We start from the raw sequence: 10,145 nt of genomic DNA, 5'->3' as shown, positions 1-10,145 counted from the left end.
TATAACCTTCAGACAGATAGACACGGAGGGGGACTTTTTATATAATTTGTAAGGATAAATTATCTTTGGAGACCTTAGTCATAGTTATTTTAAAAAGAATACCTATAGAAAACAATAATAAAAAACGTGCAGCTACAATAAATAAAATGATTTCATTTTGGTATTATCCTTGAATGAACAAAATCCAATAATTCTTATTGCGTCATACTAAAGCCGAGTTTCGTTAAACAATAGCGAACACACAATTTCGAAAAGTCTGGTAAAACCGTATTACTGTGCATACAGCGACCGTTCCAAGAAAGAAATCCCAATGTGGTCGTGAGGAAACCTCAGTAGTAACGCAATCCCATGGACTCAAATAAATCGCTTGTAGGTACAGTCAGGCGCATAAAGGTGTGAATACAAAGTATAGTCTGGCCAAAAAATACCTTGGCATTTTGTGCTTAAATATGAAAATCATTTTTTCTACCGATCGTATCTAATCGAAAAAACAAAAGTGGCGTCAAGAAAACAGTTTTTATTTCATCAGAGTATAATTTATATATTGTTGGCCGTCTTGTCAACTTCTAAATTAATTTGGGGCTGACCGATAAATTCAAATAATTTTAAATAATTAAAGAATAAATAAATGAATATACTGTTTTAGGATGGAACCTTCCTACCTATTTCTGGAGCCAAAACGCCTTGGCTAAAAAGGCCAAAGATGGTAGAAAGGCTTCTTGTCCACGGCTCCCGTTAGTTTAGGACAATTAGGCACAACGGAGAGATTATCTTGTTACTGAGTTAACAAGCCAGTATAAGAGTTTCAAAAGTTCATCCTTTAAAAACTAGACTCGTCTTTTTATTGAAAATTTAATTATACCACAACTACATAAGGCTCCAATTAGCCGTTGTTTTATCCGTAGTTTAGTAGTTATGGTCTCACACTGGCGTATTGCAAGCGAATTTTCATCGAGGCGCGCCCGTCCAATGTAATAACATTGTTAGCTTTACCACGGGACAACGGCCCCTAAACCCCGTTCAATAAAATTGTGTGTAATCCCACAATATAATATTCAGGTTATCACGACCAAAAGTATCAAAACCATTTGTTATCAATCGATATCTGTCAAGCCACTTAACATCCGGTGAACATCACTTTGCGGTGGCCGTTTAAAAAAATATAAAAAAAAAAAATACATCCCGTAACACATGTGGCACACCGCGTAATGTGTCTTTGCGGGGGCCGGATACGGTGTCAACGACAATTAATATTTAGTTAAGTGACTAATATTAGAATTAATATTATCGAAATAAGTCGCTATGCGAAATAAAGCTTATCAAGTAATTACATAATTAGTAGTATAATAATCGGGGAATGAACTCAATTCGACGAAACAATCATTTTCCTAGTCATCAGTCCGTTGTTAACAACTGCTAGATATAGATCTCTCCCAAAGTACCACAAAGCCCGGCCTGCTGCTTTATTCATCGTAATAAAAGCTTAAAAAGAATGCTCACCTCTGGGCAGGCAACGTCTTGGCTCTGCCACTGGATTTGGCACAATCTGTAGGCGTAGAATACTGCTTACCATCAGGCAGAGCGATTAATTTGTTCCTTTGCCTACTATATTTAGCAAAAAAACAGTATGATTACGTTATGGATTTATCAGACCTCGCAGTCAACGCTGGGGGTAACCCGCAAATGTGATACTGGAATCCCCGGCCTAGCGACTGCAGGGTCCTTGAGGAAAGTTGGGAAGAGATAGCGGTATTACCAAAATTAAAATACTTTAACAAAACTTTCCTCTTATTAACCTTAAGATATTATCACAACTAAGATACTGTTAACATTCCTTTGCCTCAATAAAAAAAAAAATAAGGAAAACACATACTTAAAGAATTTAAAATTCCACGCACGCTGTATTTACAACGGCCTAGAATCGTGTTTCAGCAGCCTTGGTTGCGGTGTCCTCGATACAATGAACTTGTGAACTCGGACGAGCCGGCGCGTCGCCTTGATCTTTAACGTTTAAAACTGTAAGACGGTTAGGTCATACGAAATAATGAAGCTTAACCGAGGCCAGCGTCTAAGGCCTAAATTCTAGTGGAGGCAGTGGGAAGGTTTTTGTTTTTTTTGTTTTATTGCTTTGAATGACGAGACGAGCTTGCCGTTCGTCTGGTGGTAAGCGATACGACCAGTCATATACAGTAGAAACACCCTCCAACACCTTGAATAACAAAGTATTGTTTTTTATTCCACTGCGCTCGCCATCCTGAGAGGAGTTATGTCTTATTATGTCCAGTAGTTACACTGGCTACAATTTCCTTCAAACTGGAACACAACAGTGACTACACACTGTTGCTTGGTGGCAGAAATAGACATTGTGGTGGTACCTACCCAGGCGAACTCTCTCATATGAAAGACCCACCAGTAAAATACACCAATACAATATTCCAACACACATATGAATTGTTAGGTATATTAAGGTCAGGGAGCCCAATTCAAAATTCTATTTCCTCAGGAGGTGAAAGCAGAGAATCAATAAAACGTCATATTTACCTTTTTGGTTTCGCGGAGAAAGTGCCTTATGACTACCGCCCAGCCTTCATGGGGGGCGACTAGGTGGTTATGTCGAGGTCACCGTGCCTTACGACCCGGCGTTAAACCGCCTGGATTTGATGACGACCTTTGGGCGCCGGGCCGAGTCCCTAACCTATATACAACGCACGGCATACCAACTAAAACTCCTCGGTGGCCCTTTTCGGCGCATTAAGGACGGCTACGGACTTCCTCTGACGTAAGTGTTTTAGTCATCGTCCGCAGCCGTCCCTAACCTCATATTTACCTACACGACTATCAAAGTTGTACTATAAAAACGCTCGTAATTCCAAATGACATAATTTACTTAAAGAATAAAGATAATATGCAGGTTTTTTATGCATAATAAAAACTACAATGGACTTCGCGTAATTCTATTTGTCCTCAGCATTAAATTAGTAAAAATACTAAATTCGACTTCCGCAAACAATTTTTACCATCTTTTTACCATGTAAGTAATAACGGCAAGCTGAAGTAAGCCCACGTCAGTGTGTCGCGTTCCGGGATCAGCCTGTGTATATTCAGTTCCAACAGGCCGGCATCTAAGATGTTATAAGCAGGCATAATTGTGTCGACTGCCGAGGGGTAATCATCCCTCGTCAATCGACATTCTACTGGATCCCATCTTACCTACAGTTCATCCCACTTACCATCAGGTGCAGTGGGTTCAATTTGTCGTGAACATATAAAAAAAATCTGCTAATTTGAGCTATCAGGACTTGCGGCGAGTCGCATATTGAGTGTAGAATTATTGAAATACTGCGGTTAGTGTAAACGCATCTGTGAGTAACATATTGAGTGGTTGCAAAAATTTAAAAGTAAAATATATTAATATACATACATATCAGTCTTGTATTATATACTGTACCACTGCTGGGCACGGGTCTCTACTACTGAGAAGGATTAGGCCTTACTCCACGACGCTAGCCTAGTGCGGATTCGTAGACATCACTCACCCTCAAAATTTCAATAAAGAACTTCCCAGGTATATAGGATTTCTCACGATTATTCCCTTCGCCGTTTGCTTTAACGTCGGCTAGCGTCGTGGAGTAAGGCCTAATCCTTCTCAGTAGTAGAGACCCGTGCCCAGCAGTGGTACAGTATGTAATACAGGGCTGATATAAACGATAATTTACAAAGAATACACCCATAATTTTAGATAAGTCAGAGATGTGTGCCCTTGGATTTTGAACCTACAGACATTTGTCTCGACAGTCCCATCCACGCCCAACAAGGCTATCGCCACATAAGTACATACTTATCTACTATGTACCGATAACATGATCAGTTTATCCAACATAATTCGAAGAAATGTCAATACACCGTAATCTTATATTTGTCCCATAATATGACATATTGAAGAGTTATCGATGAATAACGATTGAAACATAACTAATACTTAACGTATCTGCAATTTAGATAAGATATAGCATTTAGAAAACGTATTTGCATGGCTGATTCACGCTAGGTACCGGATGTGGGGTGACGCGAAGGGTAGGTAACTTATATAAAGGTGTACCCGGGGAGCAATTCTGTCTGGTAATCGAGACATTGTCAATGGAAAATTAATATTTCCAACTCCTCCCTATATTTCTATTTGATTAATTTCGTCGTGGGATAATGACATATTAGTTTTCTGAGACTCGCCGAGCTTCGCTGCTCGGTATCATAAAATGCGTGCCACTGCTGATCCTGGCTTACAGGAGTTGTAGTGGTCGGTGTGAGAGCGGGAATGTCTCTGGTAATCGAGAGTTAGTCAGAAAAGACGATTCTGCTTTATTACAGGGTTAAATAGATTATTTTATCATTCTCACTGGTGTTTATCAAACAAGAAAATGAAGGAAGAAAGTTCGCTTAATATACATTCCAATCAATATTAAAGGAATGGCCGGCATTGACTTACTGCTCTCTCGATTATACAGCAGAATTACTCACCGGTTTTCTGTCAAAGCCACTAACTCGATTGAGCCTTCCCGTCCAAACTATACTAAAATGAATAACGTGGGCCTGTGACTACTAATTTTGTATTAATTTTGTCAACAATGTTATTCATCGCTCTAATTTTGTATCGCTATACCCCGTGTCCCCAACTCCGCAGAAGCCAAAAGATCCATAACGCCCCACAAATTATTTAAACCGATGTCCTCTTGAACTATACCAAATTGATACGTTCATCCAGCACAAGAGTGCTTTGCATCGATAAGTGTTCAAGTGCGCAAACAAATATTTTACAATTGCTGCCATAGATAAGCGATCACCGGTACCTTTGTACTTAACTGCCATTACCTAAATTGTCGACGCCGGATAAACACGGCAAACCCGAACATTTGAGCGAAATACGAGTTTTTCACCTCAAAAAATATTTTTTTCCAACGCGTGCGGTCACAGGAGGCCTTCGATCGACTACTATTTTGCCGTGCCTTCTTGAATGCGGGTTATTGGGCATGCATTTTAACTAATTTATTTCAATTTGTCGCTTATCTAAAAAAAAATGAATTTCCCCTGAGAATAAAAGTATTTAAAAGCCTCTGCCGGACGCCCTTCAAACTAGAACAAATCCGGGGAATGCCGAACGGATGGCAGCCCTATACTTAACTTATAGGAAATACATATTGAAAAATATTAAGGCGGCTTCACATTTTTTTTTTATTAATTAGGGTTTGCTAGCTGTATTAACATTAATACAATAAAATACAACAAAAAAAAAACTACTTAGCGACTTTTTGTCAACAAATGTGCTTAATATTAAGCGGTCAGTTTGAAGAAATTTGTAGGACAATTACTTAGTAGAAATTGATTTCCGCAAGCAAATACTTTATTGTACAATAAATATCCGGTATACGCCGGCGACATTTCATTTTTACTTAAAGCTTGGGCTCCTCTGGTTTGAATAAATTGAAAATTGCTCAATATTTTCAACTCGCTTCTTACTTTTCCATAATAAGGGTCACTTTGTAATCACGCGACAAAATAGTACAATGACTAGGCACCAAAATAGGCCCCTCATAGCTTTTATATTGTGATGGTTGATAAGGGTTCTCTTATACTAGCTGGGCCGGTAAATGTAAATGTATATTACTTATAAGTATTCGTCTTAGCTTATTCCTTACTATTATTAAGTTTATTCCTATTTTTTAGGGTCTAACTTATTGCTTTTGTTTTATTTATTTATTCATTTCAAAAATAGACTTAGGAGGCATACGGTATTTGCTAGTAGCACCCAAATTCAGCTGCGCTTCTATCTTTGGTTGCCACAATAAGTTACAATATAAGTTATTAGCCGCAAGCAGAAAACAATGCAATTTATAGTACTTAACTATGAGCTTAATATATAAATATTAATTAAATAGTAAAAATTTGGTGAACAAACAGATGAAAGGGTGTAATGGAACAAGTTTAAAGCATAATATGATCAGTAGTAAGTTTCTGTGCCGAGAGTTTGTGTACCTATGAGCTAGTGGTTTGGCAAGGTGTACTTATATAGGGTAGTGTTTGTGAAGCGGAGTGTGGTCTATGTAGGATGAATATATTTATACATAAAGGTTTACTAAAGTTTTATATTTACATAATAATAATAATAATATCAGCCCTGTATTATATACTTGCCCACTGCTGAGCACGGGCCTCCTCTACTATTGAGAGGGATTAGGCCTTAGTCCACCACGCTGGCCTAGTGCGGATTGGTAGACTTCAGACACCTTCGAAATTCCTATAGAGAACTTCTCAGATGAGCAGGTTTCCTCACGATGTTTTCCTTCACCGTTAAAGCGAACGATAAATTCACAAAGAATACACACATGATTTTTTTAGAAAAGTCAGAGGTGTGTGCCCTTGGGATTTGAACCTGCGGACATTCGTCTCGGCAGTCCGTTCCACACCCAACTAGGCTATCGCCGCTTCTATATTATTCTATTTATATTTACATATCAAATACATATTATAAAGGTAGATACTTTGATGAACAGTGGATATTTTGATAACATAAGGAATTATTCTATTATTAATGTTTCTGTAACTATTTGTTAATGATTTCTTATGTCTACGCAAAAGTTAGATACGAAGACTTTGCAGCTTTTGTGGTCAGGGGGGAGGGAGGTTTAAACGTCGGGAGAAAATTAAAATATAAAAACCGCTATAAAATCCGAAAAATAGTTTAATTTTAATGCCTATTTGTTAAATTTGTATGTTTTACAGTAGGTATAACAAATGTCAGATAGTTTAGTAGATATGCATAATATACGTACATACTACGTGCCTATTATGTTTATTGTTTATATCACGTAATCTCTCCGGATATGTCGCACGCTACACCGCAATGACGTCACTACTCACTCCAGTAATTGTATTTTGATATTGTAATTGACCAATTAAGACAGACAGCTTCATAGTATTATGTACAATGTAGGTGGATAAGGTGCGTTGGGGTAAGATCGTAGGTGTAACATCGTATAAATCAAATAACTTGCTATTGTGCTATAATTTCCGTTTTCTGATAATTCCTACGACCCCATCTTAATTTCTACGTCCCACTAGTCTACATGAGGGATTCTAAAATGTAAGTATAAAAGTAAGCTAACAAATATGATATCTTTATTTCATTGTTTCCGGGAAGATTTGGACTTACCACATGCCTGAATTAGCCTAATTTTAATTGTTTCCAATTATAAAACTTTAACTGTTATTTTTAAGGCAATATCATATTAGGAATACTGTTTATTATAACCAAAATCGTACCGAAACAAAGATAAGATTACGAAATACATTATTATCGTGAGTGGAATGAATCAGAATAATTCCTCAAATTATATAACTTGTCACCTGATGATGATTGTAAGTGATTTCCGTCCATAAACACTTATATTATCAAACGAATCTTCTTTATCTTTCTATTTGATTGATTGAGTTGTGGGATAGAGTTCGATTAGTGTTTCTCGTCCAGCTTATTCAGTGTCATAAAATGCGTGACACTGCCGATCTCGACATACAGGAGTTGTAGTAGGTGTGAGGGCTGGAAATTTTTGGCCTTAAAAGACAGGCTAAGCAAATGGAGGGACACTTCCTAAAGGTTGGTGTCTCTAAAAGTAACACAAAACGCAACAGCAAACCGTGACTACATTTCTTAGACAAATTATTTGATAGAAACCACTATCGTGCGGTAAATAGAGGAAATGCTCTGTCATTTTATCGTTCCTTATGTTTACACGAATTCAAAATAATAGTCGTGTGCTATGCGGTTTTCATCAAGATTTTTGTAATTTTTGTATGTTTCGAAAACTCCTATCTTCATGGCCACTTGGCGAAGTGTAGATCGTCTGAAAAGTTAATGTTAGAATAATTCCTTCATTTAAAAAGTCTTCAAAACGTTAGGAGTAAAAATTAAAAACTTCGTGATAAAACTCCGATAAGTATTGGTAGGTGCTTCTTTATCTCTTTAGGTATAGCTGACCCGACAGACGTTGTCCCGTCTGTCAATCGCTGACAGTTATTTCAAACAATTGACAGTTATATAAAATTAATATTTTCGTTAAGTTTTCTTAAATTTTCTAATTTTCCGCGCAATTTTTTGAATTTTTTCATTCATAAGAACCTTCTGACAATAAAATACACAAAGAAATAGCGAAATCGGTCCAGCCGTTCATGCGTGATGACGTGACCAAGGCAAATAGGGTTTCATTTTTATATATATACATACTCGTAGGTACTAAATACTAATTTCAGACAATTATCCTGTTTAAAGCCGGTTAAAACTGATCAGAACAATGGACGGGTAATTATTATTGATAATAATTATAGTTCAACTAATAAATGAAATTTAATTAAATAATTAATTATCCTCAACTAACTAAATTAACCCATTGAATTTAACTATTAATTGCTTTAGATGTAAATATATCGAAGTTTAAAATTAAATATAAGTAAAAATAAATAAATTGCATTGTGCGTATTACAGTGTAGACCGAAATGGCCGGTTTTTTTTTACTTTTCATTGCGTTAGTCATAAAGCACTCTATTTGAAAGCACCGCGCAATGCGCGGCAAAATTGGCGCCTTTAAATGGCACGTATTTTCAGCCCACTGGCATGCATTGAAAACATTGGTTTTGTTGCAATTGCATAATATGAAACTACTGACTCAGTTTGAACGTTAATCTCAATTAAAATACGTTTAGTAGTTGCACAAAATTAACCACAATTAGTCGAGTTCACAATGAAGCTAGGGTCAATTGGTACTTATTCTGTCTGGCATCTTGTTTACACTATTTCACTAGATTCTAAAACCGCGGCCCTACGGGTTATGGTCGATTGGCGTCTCAATTGGATACGTGAAAATTGTTATGAGAAAATTTAATTCTTTACACAGGTCGTGTTGTTTTCCTAAAGACACCGGGATAGGGGTTGATACCAGTATGTTCTAATAAAGTGAATATTTCGAAGACAGTTACAATATTAAGTTTTACTTACATACTTAATCATAAGTTGTGTGTGAAGTTAGCTGTGAGTCAATTACTAACTACGAATGTTTTTTTGGATGTTTTAATAATTTATAACCGACTCCAAAGAAGGTTATCTATACCTAAGTCGTATTTTTTTTAAGTTTTTCAGCGATTATTTATTTGCTCTAATCAGAAATAAGTATCGGGATTTTTTAAATATTTTTTAAACAGATGGCGCTGAAGTCCTACATATGGCGCTATAAATCGCTTCAGTGTTTTAGAGACTTTTGTAGCAGGTAAGGTTTTCTACGCAGACGAAGCCGCGAACAAAACCTGTTAAATCAAAATGAAATAAGACAACATCCGGTATGAAATCCTTTATTTAGTTTTTTGGTATTTTTGAGACATTTTTGTCTTTGTACCGACTTTGACTGAAATATAAAAAGGGAGAAATCTCTTCACGCGTGTGCTCACATAATTTACAAGACAAAGCATCTGCTTTTACTACCTACTAACAATGGTCTGACTAACAATAACATCATAGACAAGTGAACCATAGAGTATTCAACGAGTATGCGAGTGTTGCCAGTTTAAAAATAATAAACTTATATTACATGGCTTAATGTTTTATACAAATGACTGGCACATAACAGAAATTTTATTTTTATCCTACGGGAAAATGACCCTTATTGTCTATTAGTCTAAGATCTCGACCAGCGAGACGCGGCAATCACGACAGATATCGCCATTCTTATCGAAAGTTGAAGTCATAAAATTTATTTTAATATAACACTTTAACCTCTATAGATGATTGTAAACGATGAGATTCAATGAACTTAATTTAAATATTACATATTTTTCGACATATTTCATTTATAATTGAATATGCAATTTCGAAAAGAGCACACCTCATAAATATCAAATATCGCTGGCTTCTAAGTAAACTATCATATCTAGAAAAAATTACCTTTTAACGTTTCGTTATCTAGGTATTGTTTACTCCAAAACGCATTGAATTCAAAAGTTAATAAACAAAAAAACACTTCATTAACAATCATTTACTAACTTTTTTTTCATATACGATAGTTTACTTAGGAGCCTATAATATAATTGTATATGTAATAACAAATAAC

This window comes from Manduca sexta, chromosome 4 (genome assembly GCF_014839805.1).
Source record: "Manduca sexta isolate Smith_Timp_Sample1 chromosome 4, JHU_Msex_v1.0, whole genome shotgun sequence".
NCBI classification, from domain to species: domain Eukaryota; kingdom Metazoa; phylum Arthropoda; class Insecta; order Lepidoptera; family Sphingidae; genus Manduca; species Manduca sexta.
Note: the sequence above shows the minus strand (reverse complement) of the source record.